We start from the raw sequence: 17,675 nt of genomic DNA on the forward strand, positions 1-17,675 counted from the left end.
AAAAGGCAAATGAAAACTGGGAAAACTATTTGTAAGGTATCACAGATTTGGAAGATATTTGCAAAGGATTAATATTTTAATATACAAAGAACTTGTAAAAATTTAAACGACACCAACAATACAATAGAAAAACAGATGAGACACATGAAATAGAAATGGCAGCAAAAAGAATACAAATAAACTACAAAGACATCAGAAAACATCCCTCAAACCTGCTCGTAAGAGGGAAACAAATTATAATTACACACATTTCTTACCTGCCAGACTAACAAATAACCAAGTCTGACAAGAAATGCTATTGGTGAGGCCACAGGGAAACAGGCACTCTCCTACGCTGCTGGAGGGAATGATCAATGGAACAACTCCCGTGCAAGGGGACTGGGTATAAGCAGCAAAATGACATGTGACCCAGTAACCACACTGCTACAATTACACTTCAAAAACACACTACCACATAAAATAGTGTGTGACACAAGGTTATTCATTACAGCACAGTTTGTCATTTTATTTTTTGTAAAGATGAGTTCTCACTATGTTGTCCAGGCTGGTCTCAAACTCCCAGCCTCAAGTGATCCTCCTGCCTTGGTCTCCCAAAGCACTGGGATTACCGGCATGAGTAACCACCACACCTGGCCCAGTTCATTTTTTAATAACAGTTTTACTGAGACATAATCACAAACCATAAAATTCACACCTTTAAAGTGTGCAATTTGGTGGTTTTCAGTCTATTCACAGAGTTATATAATCATTAGAAAGACCAAATTTTCAAACGTTTTCTCACCCCTAAAAGAAACTCCAAACCCACTGGCAGTCACTCCTTATTTTTCCCTACTCCCAGTCCTTGGCAACTATCCATCTACTTCCTGTCGCTCTGGATCTGCCTATTCTGGACATTTCCTATACACAGAGTCCTAGAATCTGAATGCTACGCAGCCTTTTGAACCTGGCTTCTTTCACTCAAGGTTCCTCCCTGTTGCAGCCTGTCAGTGCTTCATTCCTTTTCATGGCTGGGTAATGTGAACAGGGCATTGTAGGGATATGCCACACTGTATTTTTCCGTTCACCCAGTAATGGACGTTTGTGTTGTTTCCACCTTTAGGTTTTCATGATAATGCTGCTATGAATGCGCATGTACATGTTTTCGAGTGGATGTAAGTATTCATTGTTCTTGGGTATATACCTAGGGGTCAAACTTCTAGATCATATGACAATTACAAACATTTGAGGAACAGCCAGACTGTTTTCACAGTGTTTGCAGAATTTTACATTTTCACCCAGCCACTTATGAGGGTTCCAGCATCTCCACAATCTCATAAACACTTGCTATTGTCTCTTTTTTATTAGGCATTCCAGTGTAAGTGAAGTGGTGTATCGCTGTGGTTTTGATGCACATTTCTGATGACTAATGATATTGGGTGCAGCACAACTTACTACGAAACAAGTCAAGTCTCCACCGACAGGGGCTGCTGAAATGAACGATGGTACGAACACAGTAGACTGCTACAGGGCTGTGAATATGAGTGGAGAAGATTGCTGATGGACTCCTGTGGGAGGATCGCCAGGATGTAACCACAGTATAACATGTTAACAGACTTATATGAGAATCTTATGTGTAATAAAGGATATTTTAAAATACTCTGAACAAGAAAACAATGAAGAGTTAAACCAAAAACAAACAATGGTTACCCACAGGGTAAAGAGAAGAATGGGGTGGAGGAAACACGAATGGAGACTCTAGGACTGTGCCTTGTATAAATTTTGACTGGAATCTGCTGTGTTTTATGTAATTTTTAAAAATTAAAGTTATAAAAACTGAAAACACACAAATTAATGAAATATAAAACAATGTTATTTTTCAGAATTCAACAGTATTTTGATGTTACATCCCTAGTGAGATATACATAAGCTAAGATGGTACAGAAGCACACAGACGCCTGAAACTGCATTCGGTCCTCTGAACATTAACTATTCCAAACTCCAGGTCCCAGTGAAAGAAAACAGATCTCCAGTTGATTCTAATGCACAGACTTACTAGGAATCTATTTATGATCCTTACTTTTACAAAGGACAGGAAGAAGAGAATAAATTAGTTCGTAATCCTCGAATTTCTATGATCTTTTTCCAGGCACTGAAGGTGTGATGGGAAATGAAGTACTATTTAGTAGATATCTGGTATATACTGACATATACTGATATACCTGCCGTATGCCTGGCAATCTGAAATGCTAGAGTAAATATTATTGGCTCCCTTTTACAGATAAATAAGTGAGGCTCAGAAGTCCCCCTCCCTGTGGTCACTTACCTAATAAGGGCTACTCAAGGCGAGGTCTGGAGACCACTGTCAGTTTGTATGAACAGACACTGAGGGGAGGAGCTGAGAAACTGACAATATTATAGCCATGTGATGTCGGCTGAGTCTTAAGATAAAATTTGGGCTTGAATTCTTATGTCTTTTTTTAGATTTATTTTTCAAGTAGTTCATTTTATACTATACTCTACACAAATATAGGTTTGGGATGGTTTGAGGGAGAGAGAACTGGATCTGCACGACAGATAGGTTAAGAAGCACTGGGATGGACGGTTAGCCCACTATACAGCGTGGGTCTTGGAGGGGGATCATGTGTTTGAGAAGCACAGAGGAGAGTTTTATGGCCAAGCCAGTCATGATCCCACCTGAGACTGTATCCAAAGTTCCCACGGAAGTCCTCACACCCCCACTTCTCCTCTGATAACCTGCCCCACATCTACCAGCAGGATGGGGTATGCACAGTGAAGTCTGCAAGTGGGAAAGGAAAGATGCCAAATGCCTTTGCCGTGTGCCGATACTGAGGTGAAGATAAGGAGAGATCCAGAAAAGAAGTAAGAGCCCTGTGAGTGGCACTGAGAGGAAAGGATCCAGCTGATCCTCACCAGCTCTCCACAAATGTGTGATCCAAACCCTTCTGCAACATGGGTGCATCTCCACGCCAGACTGAGGTTGGTTTTCACGCTCATGGTTTGTTCTACTAGAAGAACATACAGCATGGGGCTCACAGAGAAGGCCTCCCTAAAGAAGTGACATTTAGTTTAAGTTGAGAAGAATGAACAGGAATTAAATAAGACAAAGGGGACTGTGGGAGTGTTCTGGGCAGGGGGAGGAGCATGCGCAAAAGCTGGAAGATGAGATGAAAGATGCAGTTCATGGAACTGGGAGGCAGTGTAGCATACGGATTAAGAGTAACCACTGTGGAGCCAGGATGCTGGGGTCAAAGCCTGGCTACGAGCCCTGCTGGACTTGGCCAAGTCATGGAACCCTAAGACTTGGTTCCCTCCTCTGCAAAATGAGGATGACAGCGCCTACTTCAAATAGTGATTGTGAATGTGTTTAGCACTTAGTAAGTGCTCAGTAAAGAGCACTGGGAGTGATGGCAGTAGTTGGCAACATTCGCAGTGTTAAATGCAAATTGTTCATTTAGGAGCAAGGAGTTGTGCAGTACCTCCTAAATACGTGACGAAATTGAATAATAACTTCAACAGAGCTGAATTTATACTTCCTCTCTGCATTAGGCAAAATTTCAAATTTATTTTCAAAACCAGTTTTTTTTGATAAGTGAGAAATAAAAGTATTCAGAACTTATTATTCAATCTATAGAAAAACCTCAATTTCTACAAAAAAGAAAGTAGAACTTTGAGATATGCTAAATGGGTAAGATGTTCTTTGAAACAAATGAAATCACACACTAAAAACTGAAATTTAAGCAGGCAAGAAAGGTGAACTAAAGAGTTCTTTAAAACCATGGTTACGCTGGAGTTGTGGGTGAACTGAGGGTATGCGTTCCCGGATAAATATTTCTTATTCATACAGCTGCATTAGGAAAGGATACAAGGGAACATTTATAGAAATTCATTAAATGTTTACAACATAAATGACCTATTCTAGATGAGGATGATAGTGGCATTATGACAAATACACAATTATATACTTAAGAATGAACACAGATTAAGGTCACTGGGAACAGCAGACACCAATGCAACACCTTCAGGAAGGGTGACTGACAATACAATTCTGTTACTACAAAGCCCAAGTTTACTGCTGTAACTACAAGTGTCAAGGTCATGTTAGGGGCAGGAGAGAAACAATTAAGTTTTCTTCTGTCAGCACTTCATTAAACAAGAAAGTTGTTTGTTTCTTTACTAACATGTTGGGAGTTGATTGCAGACCTATAATTAATGAGTCACAAGTTACAGTTCACATTGAGGAGCCAAGCTCAGTCAACACTTTCATATGGTGGTGCATCTCCAGGAGACAGTAAGCCTGGCTTAAACAAGTTCACATTTAGCCTCTGGAAATGAAGTCTAAACAGATGACAACAAATAGATGTGCTAACTGCCCCTTCCCACATTGGCCAATAATGCTAGAGTAGGCACTCTGCAATGGGCACAGGCCCAACTCTAACAACTAAACTCCTCTGGGAAAACATTAGGTTGATAGAAAACGGAGCTTCAATGATTCCGGTCGCTCTCACATTGAGTGGTAAATACAAAAAGAAGGTAAGAGTACAATACGAAGGTGGACCCAAATCTCCTGCACTGACTCCAGCCTAAATGGTGTTTGGTAAAAACGTATTTATGACATAGCTCCATAAAACAGACTCAAACACCACAACCAGAGTCCTCATGCTGAAGGGACAAATGACCAGGCAGGGTGTGACAATGCTCCAGCAAGGTTTCCACTGAGGCGTGATGCCATCCTGGGCAAGCCCAGGGCTAACTCTGAAAGCTGGAAGCCCAGCTTAACACATACGATTATTTCTTGTATGAATAAAGCCAGTTTTACTTCCTTCCAATCTGTATGCATCCGAATTTTCTTGGCTGAGTGGGCTGCTTCGGACCTTCGGCATGTTGTTAACTGGAGTGGTGAGAGCAGAAATTCTTGCCTTGTTCCTGATGTCAGACACAAAGCAATCATCATTAAGTATGAAATTAGCTGTTGAATTTTTTTCATAGATGGCTTTTTCAGATGAGGAAGTTCATCTACGCTGTTAGTTTGTGGCAAATTTTAGTATGAATGAGTGTAAATTTTGTGCCAAATGCTTTTCCTCTATCGAGATAATCCTATTGTTTCCTCGCTCTTATTCTGTTAATAAGGGAGAATTAAAGTGTCTGCTTTTTTAACATTAAAGCAACAGTGCATGGCTGAGATAAACTATCATAGTTCATGATACATTATCATTTTCTGTATTACAGGATCCACTTTGCTGATATTCTGAGAAATGTTTTTATGTTTCTGATCATGAGAGACACTGCTCTGTAGTTATTTTGTGTGGTTTTTTGTGTGTTTTTTTTTTCCCCCCTTTTAAGGTTTTTGTCCGGATTTGGGAACAGAGTAATGGTGGCTTCATAAAATAAGTTGAGAAGTGTTCTCTTCTCTGTTTTCTGAAAGAGAAAGACTGGGTATATGCTTTTTTTCTTAAATGCTTAAAGAATTCACTGCTAACATTATGTGTGCCTGGAGACTTTGTTGTAGAAATATTTTAAACTACAAATTTAATTTTTAAAAATATATGCTATATGCATATTCTATTTATCCTTGACTCAGTTTTGATTTTGTTTCTTGCAAGAAAACTGTTCGTATCAATTAATTTGTCAAAAATTTTTGGCATCAAGTTGTTTATACTAATCACTTATTATCTTTTTAATGTCTGTAATATCTATAATGATGCCTCCTCTACACTGCTGATACAGGTCATTTATATTTTCTCTCATTTTCTTATCTTTGTTCTTTTAAACTGACAGGCAAGAAAGTCAGTGAATTAGAATAACAACACTACAGAGAAGATTAACCAAAACCAAAAGCTGGTTATTTGTAAACATTAATAGAATGGAAAAATTCCAGGAAGACTGGGGAAGGAAAAAAGAGACTTTTTTCCCCCCAGAAAAAACAGAATAAAAGGGGAAAAACAGGTTTAGACAACTTAATAAAATATTAAAATATTAACAATTTTATGAAAAAATGTGAAAATCTAGATGAAATATTTCTGAAAAAAGTGGAAAATGTTAAAATTGACAGAAAAAAATCAAAGGCTTGAATAGAGCTGTCCTTTTTGAGGTGGCCAGCCAGGCTACTCCCCACTGTCCTGGTGAGGCAGGAGGTGGGGCTCAGACACCTGACCAATTGAGGACTAACTAAAACAGGTAGATCAGGGGCGGAAGCCATTTTCCATAAGACATACCCACCAATATGTCATGTTAGTTTACCACTGCCATGTCAACACCCAGAAGTTACCAGCTCTTTCCAAAGCAACAACCTGATGACCTGAAATTTCTAAGAAAGTTACCACCCTTTTCCTAGAAATGTCTGCATAAACTGCCCTTTAATTCGCACATAGTTAAAAGCAGGTATAAATATGAGTGCAGACCTGCGTCTGAGCTGCTATTCTGGGCACAGTGCCTACAGGGCAACCCTGCTCTGCAAGGGGCAGCACCTCTGCTGCTGCTATACGCTGCTGCTTCAAAAAAAGTTGCTGTTTAACGCCACCAACTCACCTAGGCAATTTATTTCCCGGGCAAAGCCAAGAAACTTCCCAGGCTAAGCCCCAATTTTGGGGCCTGCCTGTCCTGTATCACTGGGGAAAGGAAGGAATTGGGAGTGACCAGACCTCCTCAGTAGCAGGCAAGAGGGCGTCAGCATGAAGCTACATGTTTGCTGACCTCTCTTGAGATGTTGTGGCACTTGCGTCCTTGGCAAAGGCTGGTGGACTAGGCTGCAACTTCTAAAGCAACAGCTGCCTACAATGAAGGTGCAGGCTCCAGAATTCTAGCCTTTTGTCACAGAATGATTGAAGAGCCTGAGAGAATTCCTCGTTAAAGAGAATCGCGAATTCAGAATAGCAGAAGGAGCAGTGAGGGATTTATTAAATGGCATAAGACCTCAAGATGTGGATTCCGCTACCGTTGTTACCCCTACTCAAACACAGGAGCTGTTTCAGTCGGCTGGTATTTGAACGATGGACAGAAGAAAAGCACAGAACAATTACTGCCAGGCTTCGTGAAGACAATTTTGAAATTACTACACTCTGCGTTGATGCTGTCACTGATGGAAGACACGCTGAGGACAAATCCAGAACTGAGTAAGACATGCTGAACACAGAGCTCTCTAGCTATACATTCTATGTCCTGAGGTTTTGATGGTACTTTATCTAATTTAATGGTTACGAAGATTTTTAAAAACAAGAAAAGTTTGTTGGACGTCAACAGAGTACAAGAAAATCATTTTTGAATTTTAAGACACATCAGGTTTTGTGGGAGAAGTGTAGACAAGCCTGGTGATCAAGGTCCTGAGAAGCAACTGCAGAGCATGCAAAAGGCCTGGCTGGGGTACTAGGAGAAAGCACTGGGTGGAAGTAGAAAAGCTCTCGTCAGTAAACATGTACATCACTTGATTCACCTTATCTATGATCTTGATGTGGCTCCTTCTGCAGGTGTAACTGCCAGTGCAAGCTCAGAAGAATTGAACCAGTCAGTAAAAATGTTGAAGGTTTTTCACCAAAGCCAGTGACTTCCGTGGCTTAATTATTCCAAGTATAGAATGTCACAAAATTGGAATGGAGGTTGACGATTTCAAAAGAAGAGAAAAACCTTGTCTTATTTGTAGTTAAAAATAAAAAAGACTGAATGAAAGCATACTTCAGGGCCACTGAAACCCTACCAAGGCTTTCTTAGGGACCGGAGGGAACTTGCCTCCAGGGACTTCTCACATAGGTGAATTACTGAAGAACCGAGGAGAGCACCATTCCCCAAAGGAAAGGCAGCTGTGCTCCCTTTCTCCATTTCCTGAAAAGTGTGCATTTCCTGAGGGAACGGAAACCGGGGCTCTATTACAACAACTACAGGAACAGTGGAGAAAAAGTGGTTACCAAGGAGAAGAACATAAACTTCTAAGTTACCCAAAGCTAGAAGGCTCACTACTAAAAACTGGAAACTTTTTGGTAAGACTAGTTTATTTATTCCCCTCCCTCTTAGTGAGATGAAACTACAGCAGAATAAAAGCCAGCTTAGAGGACCTCTTCAGAAGAATAAAGGTCTTATTTTGTGAAATATACTTATATTTTAGGCACTAAACTTAAGTATACCTCTTCTTAATCTGATTTATATCACTGAATCTTTTAATTTTTTTATTATTATTATTTTTTGAGATGGAGTCTCACTCTGTCGCCCAGGCTGGAGTGTGGCGTGATCTTGGCTCACTGCGACTTCCGCCTCCGGGGTTCAAGCCATTCTGCCTCAGCCTCCCAAGTAGCTGGGATTACAGGCGCCCGCCACCATGCCCGGCTAATTTTTGTATTTTAGTAGAGACAGGGGTTTCACCATGTTGGCTGGGATGATCTCGATCTCCTGACCTCGTGATCCACCTGCCTCAGCCACCCAAAGTGCTGGGATTACAGGCCTGAGCCACCGCGCCCAGCCTGTATCACTGCATCTTCTAATTCTTTCAGAATAATTCCCATGAGAAAGGTAAAGTTGACATCTCCTATTTCAATCTATTTGGGCTTTTTTATAAAATTTTGTTTTTGCATAGCATAGTACTCAAATTGATTTTAAGAAAAGGTAACAGCCTTGAAGAANTGTCAGTTCTTATTTGAATTCCAAAATAAAATGTGCCTGAGAAGATTTTTAAAAAATTAAAAGAACAATAATTTTTAAAGATACTAAAATGACCAAGACTCAATGACAAACACAAAGACGCAAAGAGCTCTCAAGTGAGTTCCACCCAATTTTCAAGAAACAGAACATCTATTTTATATACAAGTTGTTCCAAAACAACAGAAAAATAAGAAAAGATTTCCAACTCATTTTACAAGGCTAGTATGACTTTGTTCCAAAGCCAGGAAAGACGGACCACTATCAAGAAATTAAAGGCCTTTTGAACTTATGAACACAGATCCCCTTCCCCTAAAAAATTCTAGAAATAATATTAGCATAAGTAAATTAAACATGCTACAATAATACATTATAATCAGGTGACTTTTCTCAAAAATGCAAGAATAGATTCAAGTGGATCAGAAAATCTACAATGAGCCTCATCAATGTACTTACAATAGTACCAACCGTCACAGGAAAAGCACCCGTCACGCTTAGCCCCTACCTATGACTTTTTTAACTTTTAAAAGGCTATGTGTCAGGAGCCTACAACAAAGTCGCAGCCAAAGAAAAGCTTACACAGATGCTAAGACCAGAAAGAAACACAAGGATACTGTCTCCCGGCACTGACAAAGAAAAATAAATTCAATATCATAATTTGAAAAGGTCTTTGTCTGGAACGTTCTATCTCTAGAAATCAAGGATGCTCAGAAAATCAAAGAGAAGCTAGATTGATAGGAAAAGTATTTCAGCCTTACTATCAGGAGAGAAACAATGGCACAATAAAAACAACCTAAAGCAATAAGGCTGATTTTAGCTGGAAAATAGTATTTTTTTTTTTTTTTTTTTTTTTTGGAGCAGAAGCACTTCAGGAGGCCAAAGAGGGAGGCTTACTCGAGACCAGGAGGTTTGACATCAGCCTGGGCAACAAAGAATTTTTTTAAAAAAATTAGCTGGGTGTGATAGTGCATGGCTGTAGTCCAAGCTCCTGGGTAGGCTGGGGCATGGAGATGGATCGAGCCCAAGAGTTCAGGAGCGCAGGAAACTATGTCTGTGCCACTGCACTGCAGATTGGGACAGAGAGAGACCCTGTCTTGAAAAATAAACCATAAAACTAAATGAAATGGGAAATAACATCTAGAAGGTCAGGATAAAAAGATATCAAGAGGAATGAAAAGGCACTGTGTTTAACACACTGAAAGTGAATTTTAGAAAAGAGTAGACGTGGCTCACGCCCATAATCCCAGCACTTTGGGAGGCTGAGGCAGGCGGATCACAAGGTCAGGAGTTCAAGACCAGCCTGGCCAATATGGTGAAACCCCGTCTCTACTAAAAATACAAAAATTACCCGGGTATGGTGGTGTATGCCTGTAGTCCCAGCTACTCTGGAGGCTGAAGCAGAATTGCTTGAACTTAGGAGGCAGAGGTGGCAGTGAGCCAAGATTGTGCCACTGCACTCCAGCTTAGGTAACAGAGGGAGACTCCGTCTCAAAAAAATAAAATTTAAAAAGAAAAAAGAAAAGAGCAGATGTCTCAGTGGCTATTAGAACAGAAACTGTGACTGGGCCCTGCAAAACCTAGGAGAGAAGAAAGGCATGGTCTTGCGTCACTGGAATTACTGACAGCAAGATCCAAGAAATCAGTGAGGAGATTGCTCCCAAATGTCTAGCCACCAACTGTCAGAGACGAAGTGCAATCTTGTGAAGCAGAAATGAAGACTTTCTCCATCTTTCCCTCATATCACAGACTTTCTGCCATGGTCTGTTAGTTGGCAACAAGTAAGAAGTGCTGGTTTCTGGGACATGCTTTTGCTTGGGGTAACTATTAGAAGACCAGGAATTGGTTTGTTTTCTAACTTTGATGTGTGTAGGGGGTAGGAGGCAGTGTTTTGATAATCCTGTGTCCTGTTACCTTTTTTAATTTTAAGAAGTGAGACATATCAGAGGTTTGGTATTGGGTGTTCCTGAAAGAACCACACACATTCCAGCAAGAGACAGTCCAGGCTACAGCTGTTAAAAAAAATCCTGACCCTATACAGGCATTAAGAGCCCCTCTAACTGGGATTGTGCAGAATAAGAAATCAGGGAGAATATATTTTGAATTCCAATTTATTTGAACATACATGGGCAAGATAATTGGACTTTAATGCCTTTGGACTTTAATTTAAAATGAATTGTAATCTTTGGATTTTAATAGCTCTCTGGGAATTTGATAATGAGATAGAATTAATATTCAAATATGGAGTATCTCTTATGGGCATTTTATTATTACAATGAATTTAGGCCTTTCACTGGAGTATCTTATTATGGCATGAATTTTCCACCTTGAGGTCAAAGTGATTTTGCAGTTAATTAGATTCATGTGTTGTTCTGACCTACTTAAGAGTCTTCTGGGGGTAAAATCTCCACTCCTTACCAGTGGTCCAAGAGTGAAAAAAGGAGCGTGGTTGGCAAAGCAGCCTCACGAAGGTGGGAGCAGGCCGGCCCTGACAAACTGAGCTTCTCTCCCAAGAAAGGACACGCTCCTGCACCCCTAACGGCCAGAGCTAAAGCCTGACACATCAGTGCACCACCACCACAAAGTGGCTGGATGGGTTAGAAGGCTCTCCCTCTCTTCTTCATGTTGTGGAGAGAGCTGTATTAACATACTATCCCCCAACTTTTCCAGGCCCTTCACTGGCCCCTTCCCAGGGCAGTCACAATTGAATCCCTCTTTGAGTCAAGTCGTGTGGCAACCACAGTATACAGAGCAGCTGTTTACCTGTCTCTGCCATTAGACTCTGGGGCTTTCAATGACAAGAACCATGTTTCACTCATCCTTGCATCCCTTGTCTGGTCCCAAGATATTTAATGATTTCTGAGTAAATATATATGTATGTGAGAGGCAAAAGCTCACCTTCCACCCTTGCAGGGACCAAATATAACCAACAGATATATACGGAATGAAGCTTAGCCAGGGGGAGGCAGATGAGTAAATTAATAACTAAAAATGCATTTACAGATTATGGTAATTCCCATAAAAGAAATAATGAAGATGATCTACTGGAGAGTGGGAGAGTGGCCTGGGAGACTACTTTGAGGGGTGGCCAGGTGAGCCTTTCAGATCATGACGATGAACTGATCCAGCTTTAAGAAGCACTGACACAGTGCAGTGACTCTCCATCCTTACTGTGAATCTACATCTCCTGTGGGGCTTTTAAAACTACCCATGTCTCAGCCCCACAAAATGCCAACTTAATCTGTATCTTGGGGGTGATGGTCCTGGCACAAACATATAGTTTAAAAGTTCCTGGCTGGGCATGGTGGCTCATGTCTGTAATCCTAGTGCTTTGGGAGAACAAGGTGGGAGGATCAATGAGGTCACAAATTGGAGACCAGTCTGAACAACACGGCAAGACCTCATCTCCACAAAAAATAAAAAAATTAGCTGGGTGTGGTGCACGCGCCTATGGTTCCAGCTACCCAGGAGGCTGAGGTGGGAGGATCGCCCAGGAGTTCAAAGTTCCAGGGAGCTTTGACTGTGCCACTGCACTGGGCAGCAGAAGGGGACTCTGTCTTTAACTAACTAATGAACTAAAAGCTCCCTAGGTGATTCAGATACACAGAAGGGTAGAATATAAAGTCTTGGAGATCCGGAAAAAAATTCAGATTTGCATGGAAAGGAGCAAGAGCAGCACCAAGAAGGACAGTGAGGAAGCTGCTGCAGACACTGAATGAAAGGTGACGCAGGCCTGAAGGCTGTGACAGCAATGGGGACAGATGTGTCTTACATCCACCTGCATGTAAGACACATGGTAAAGGTAGATCAGACACTAACTGCTCTCTAGGACAGTGGTGATAAGAGTAAGAAACAACTGGAAGATTCTAAGAGTCTGGTTGAGCTGTATCGTGAGGCGGGATCATTTGCTGAAAGGGCAAAGAAAAGGTCTGGGGATGCAGGACTCAAGGGTACAGTTTGGGCATACTTGGCGGGAGGCACTTACACCTAAGTACACGTCAGCAGTTAAATACTTTCCGTATCTCAGACGTTGAGAATGTGAGCAGTTATGTCCCCTAGTGTAGAGCCCCAGGGACATGTCTGGGCTCAACAGGCATTCTGCTGTCATCTGCGCACAAATGGCCCTTAAATCCTGGGCACTGTAAATCTCCTAAAGGAGGGAGATGAAGACAGCAAAGGGCTCAGGAGAGAAATCCCGGTGCTCCTTGTATAACCTTGGCATCAGCACCAAGTATTACTCAACCAAAAGATTTGAGTAATCCAACACTAAATATTGTAGGCAAATGTAAACACTCATTCCTGATAGATTAATTTGTAAGTGATATGAATATTTCTGTTCCTGGAAAAAGATCATCAGTAACTGAAATTGCACAAGATTTTCTTTAAAAGTTACAGAGATCATCAGATTATTTACCCACTGATTATTTTTCAGGGTAACTTCTTTTAGAAACTATTTCCAAACTGTGTGCTTTTAAATATGCAAATTTCCTACTATGTTCTGTTAAGATTATATAGGAATAACAGACAGACATATATACCTCATTAAACTGAATTTAATTATTTTGATTCCAACTGACTATTCTGTCCAAAGTTGGGATATGGGAAGAACCACAAAAGTACTGATGAGAAAGTTCAACTCAAGACGAATGGACAGCATTCCCATTCGGTAAGTTTACTGAGCACCCAAGGTCAAAAGAAGCAAATGCCAGGCTTGGAAACTGGAGGCTGAAAGGTAGAAAGGAAACTTGCCAGGACACTCAGCATCTCCTGGCCTATCCCATCTCCCTAATGCCCTGAGGGTAAAGGGGCCAGGAGGCAGATCAAGATGCAGGGATAGACAGGAAAAGGTCTGAGCTCCAGTTTTGGAGTCAATGAGAATTAGAGTCCATTTCAGCTAGAGAATTGTCCCCCTCAAATCTTACTGCAGCCCAGCAGACACTCTAGGGTCTGACCCTGTCCTTCAGTGAGGGGCCAAGCCTCAGCCCTGAGATGGGGACAGATCCTACCCATAAACATTCTCTGCATTTTTCAATGCACATATATTAAATACATATTCTTAATTTTTTTTAGAAATGAAGATCTTTACACTTCAGTATTTTAGATCTTTCCATACACTAAAAATTCTTTGAAAATGTGATTTTTTTAAGATATCGTCTATTCAGTCACTACAATCTACCACAATTCACTGAACATTTCATGACATTTGCACCAAGACTAAATTTTCACCAACAATGTAATGAACATCTGTATATACAATTTTTTAAACCTCATCACTGACTATTTCCTTTGGAGAAATTCCTAAGAGAATTACTGGACAAAACCAAAACCAAACCGTCTTTGAATCTCTTTGAGACATACTGTTAAAATGTGTCCCAAGAGGGTCCTCTCAGTTCTTACCACCCCTAGAACTGTCCGTGCTTCCCTTTTTCTGACTGATACTGCAGGGGTTTTTTTAGTTGCTTTCTTGATAGGTAAAAAAATGTTCTTCAGGGCTTTCCTTTGCCCTAAAGCAAAGGAAGGCTGAGCATTCTTCCAGCTGCCTACAACTTATAAATTAAGATTTTATGAGATAAAGGCAGTTAACAGTATAAGTTTTGCTGACCAGCTAAGATGTGCCCACAGCACTGCACTTGGCTGGGTACGAGACCTGAGTAAGGAAGAATCAACAATCCCTCTGACCAGGTGGCAACGCGCAGGCAGGATGGGTGATAAAATGTGGGCTGCACTGGCGCCCAGCTTCTCACACGAGGACTGCACCACTGCATGGAGCATCAGCGGCCACACAGGAACACAGCGAGGCTGACAATGTCAGAGATGCATCCCGTAAACTAACCCTGCTCCCCACGACGCCTCCAGAAAAAGAGGAGTCCAAAGAAGAGAAAGATACTGCAGTTCCACAGCAAAACTCAACAGGGTAAAATAGTGAGTAGCATTCCCCGAGCTCTTGTGACAAAATAAAGATGGGGCACAGAGGCTCTTAGAGTACCCAGAAGTACAAAACACAATGCGAGTGATAAATACATTCTGTGAGTTCAACTACCAAATTCCAGGAAAATTAACAACTATCTTTTCTTTAGCAAACATTTACATCCGCATTTAGTGCAATTTTCTCATACATTCTTCACCTAGCAGATAAAATCTTTGTTTAAATAATGAACGAAATTAGCTGATTTTTAAGAAGCTAACTATATTTCTGATTACAGTCTAAAAAAATATTTGGTGAATGAATGTTGAATCACTGCATAGCTACAAAACTTGTCTGCTCTGTCCAAAACAACCAGAAACCTTAGGGCTAGATGTCAGAAAGGTATTTTCGACTGATTTGGAATGCAAAATATCTTCCCATGTTTGGACCAGGAGCATGTGGTTCAGAGGCTGCCAGGTGTACACCCCTCCTGCAGGACCATGCAGACCCTTTGCACGGCACCGTCTCTGACTCTCAGCCTTGCAGCTTCCTCAGACTTCCACAGAACAAGGCGTAATGGCCAGAAAGCATGGACAGGCACAGGAGCATTGAGTTAAGCCTGGCACTGCCACCTGCTCAGCCATGTGAACTTAGGTGAGTCATTCTGGCCTCATGAAAAACAGGCCAGAAAGCTCTACTGCAAACAGAAGGTGTCATTTTAGTAAATGGTAAGAAAACAAAGTCTTACACAATACCTGGCTTCTAGAAAGTGCTCAATAAAATGGGAGAATTTAATATCATCTTTTATTTGCCCTTCTACTTACAGCATTTTTGTTGCATTCTTTCTAAAGAACTTTAAACTAGCTGAATCGTAAGAAAAAAAGTATACGCACAGTGTTAGTTTTCCATTACTGTCATTTCTTCAAGATGGTTTAATTAGGCAAAATGTCAAAAGCTGGCCAGCGAAGTATTTAAAGAGCTAGATGAAAGATCCCCATTTTTAAGCAGAAGCAGGAGAAAATATAAATCAAGAAGTGAATGTGTCTCTAATGTACTTGAGTGCACACTACTTAAAACGCCGCTCCATTTAGTAGCCTCCCGAAAGTACCACAAGATATGACTTGAGAAAGCAACAATACCAGAAAGGGATGGGTAAACCACGGCAGCAGCAGAGAAAACAAAACTCTGAAAGTGGTTCTGGCACATCTGTGCTAACACGCACAGATACATTTAGAACAAAAATAACCCATACAGCAAGTTTTTAAAAATATGCATTTTGCCTCTGCTACTTGGGGTACAATCCCCACCCATAATGCATCATCTACAGTGTCACACTTCAGTGCCTGAACAAACAGAATTCTGTCCCGGACACATTCAGTCTTTAATTTTTAACCCATGGACAGAATCTCAATTGCCTGTTGTATTATGATGAGCTCCTTGCCATCAATAAATAATGCCTTGGAAACTGTTGATCAGTTTGCCCGTGGTGTTTAAAAAATAAAAAAATAAAAGGCTTGCTGGGAGCTCCAGTGTCCAGCCCGCACTGGGAATATGCCACACAGCAGCCGTCGGGATGACTATCTGGAATGTGAAAGAAGCCAGGATGTCCATTTGGGCCGTGCTCTAATGGGCTCCATGTGTCCGCTGGGCACAGGGAGCGAGCTGACAGGCGAGCCCATGGGAAGCCAGCATCCTGTCGCCTCTCCCCTGTTCACCATCCACACCTCCTGACAGCCTGGCCAGACCTCCAAGGAGAGACATGTGAAAGCCCCACTGTTACCTGAGGCAGACTGTGCAATGTGATACTCGGGGTACAGATGATCACATAGGGGACTATGTCTTTTAAACCAAGATAATGTGTCTTAGAAACTGTTAGCTCTGCTTGAAATGGGAAATAGACGAGGTAAAGGAAACACACACCAAGTATCCTATTATATCACAAATCTCTTACATGCAAATATTTTGCATCCCTAATGGTTTTTGCGAGGTAGAAAATAATGTTCCTATGTGACAGAGAAAGAAAATGAGATTTGTAAGGGTTAACTTGTTCACAGTCACAGAGCTTAGTGAGTGGCAAAGCTCAGATCTGCTTAATTTTGAAATGTATGTGTTTTTTTAAAAATTGTACCACACAAATTGTAGGTAAACATTTCTGGTTTCCAGAAAAGAAGGAATGGCTGAAATAATATTAAATGTGCTGGAAAACCTCAGTGTGCAACTGAGGATGTTCAGGATGAAGAAGGGGACAGGGAGGGCCAATGAGACAGACCTGGCCTGATATGGACACAGGCCGGCCCGCAAAGCTGTCAGGGCCAAATGGCAGCCTTAGCAGACCTAGGAAGAGACCTCTAGTGCCAAATCCTCACCAGCCTTGACCTACGGAGAAGCCTGCACATTTCCTCAGTGCCCTCGGGAAGTGTGCCATCAGCACAACACAAACATAACCACAGCATTTTCAGCTCCTTTCTCCAAGACCCATTTCTCTGTGTGCTAACACCTGGCACCTGGCACCTCTTTTAATCTTCTGTTTATTCATCTGATAAACAAAAGAAAGCTACTTCATGACAGACCTTGTACTGGGGACTAAATCAGACACAGGTACTGCTCTCACCAATGTCAGGATGTGGGTGGGGAAAAAGGGGAGAGAAGGCCCCACGGACAAGCGAAAAGCACCATTCACATCCAGCACTGGAGGAGAACACGAATACAGAGTACATGGGAATACAAAAGAGGACACCACCCCAACAGGCAGGTCCAATCAGGAGCGGCCCTAAAGGCCAAGCTTGCCAGTTTCAACTTTGTCCTGAAAGCAACAGAAAGATTTTACAGAGACTTGTGTTTCAGAGAAGAACACAGAGTTGTACCCCATTCAAGGATTTACCTTTTGCAATTTTCATTTTAGACAATAGTCTAAAACTATTAAGTGGAAAATTCCTAAAAACTATTAAGTGGAAAATTCCTAAAATAAACAATTCCTGTTTTCTAAGTTGTGCACCACGCTGAGGAGCATGATAAACTCTCTCATCATCCCTCCCAGGACTTGCATCCTCCATCGGCCAGCACATCCACACTATCTATGCTCCCCAGCCATTCTGCCATGATATCACAGTGCTTGTGTTCAAGGAACCCTTCTTTTACTTAACGATGACCTCAA

General features: G+C 41.4%; 1 protein-coding gene across 2 annotated transcripts in view; it reads right to left on the minus strand.

Annotated features, from left to right (window-relative positions):
* Positions 1-17,675, minus strand: part of ATXN10 (ataxin 10) — a 166,993-nt gene that overhangs the window by 36,459 nt on the left and 112,859 nt on the right. The window lies entirely within an intron of this gene.

This window comes from Cebus imitator, unplaced genomic scaffold (assembly GCF_001604975.1).
Source record: "Cebus imitator isolate Cc_AM_T3 unplaced genomic scaffold, Cebus_imitator-1.0 Scaffold59, whole genome shotgun sequence".
NCBI classification, from domain to species: Eukaryota; Metazoa; Chordata; class Mammalia; order Primates; family Cebidae; genus Cebus; species Cebus imitator.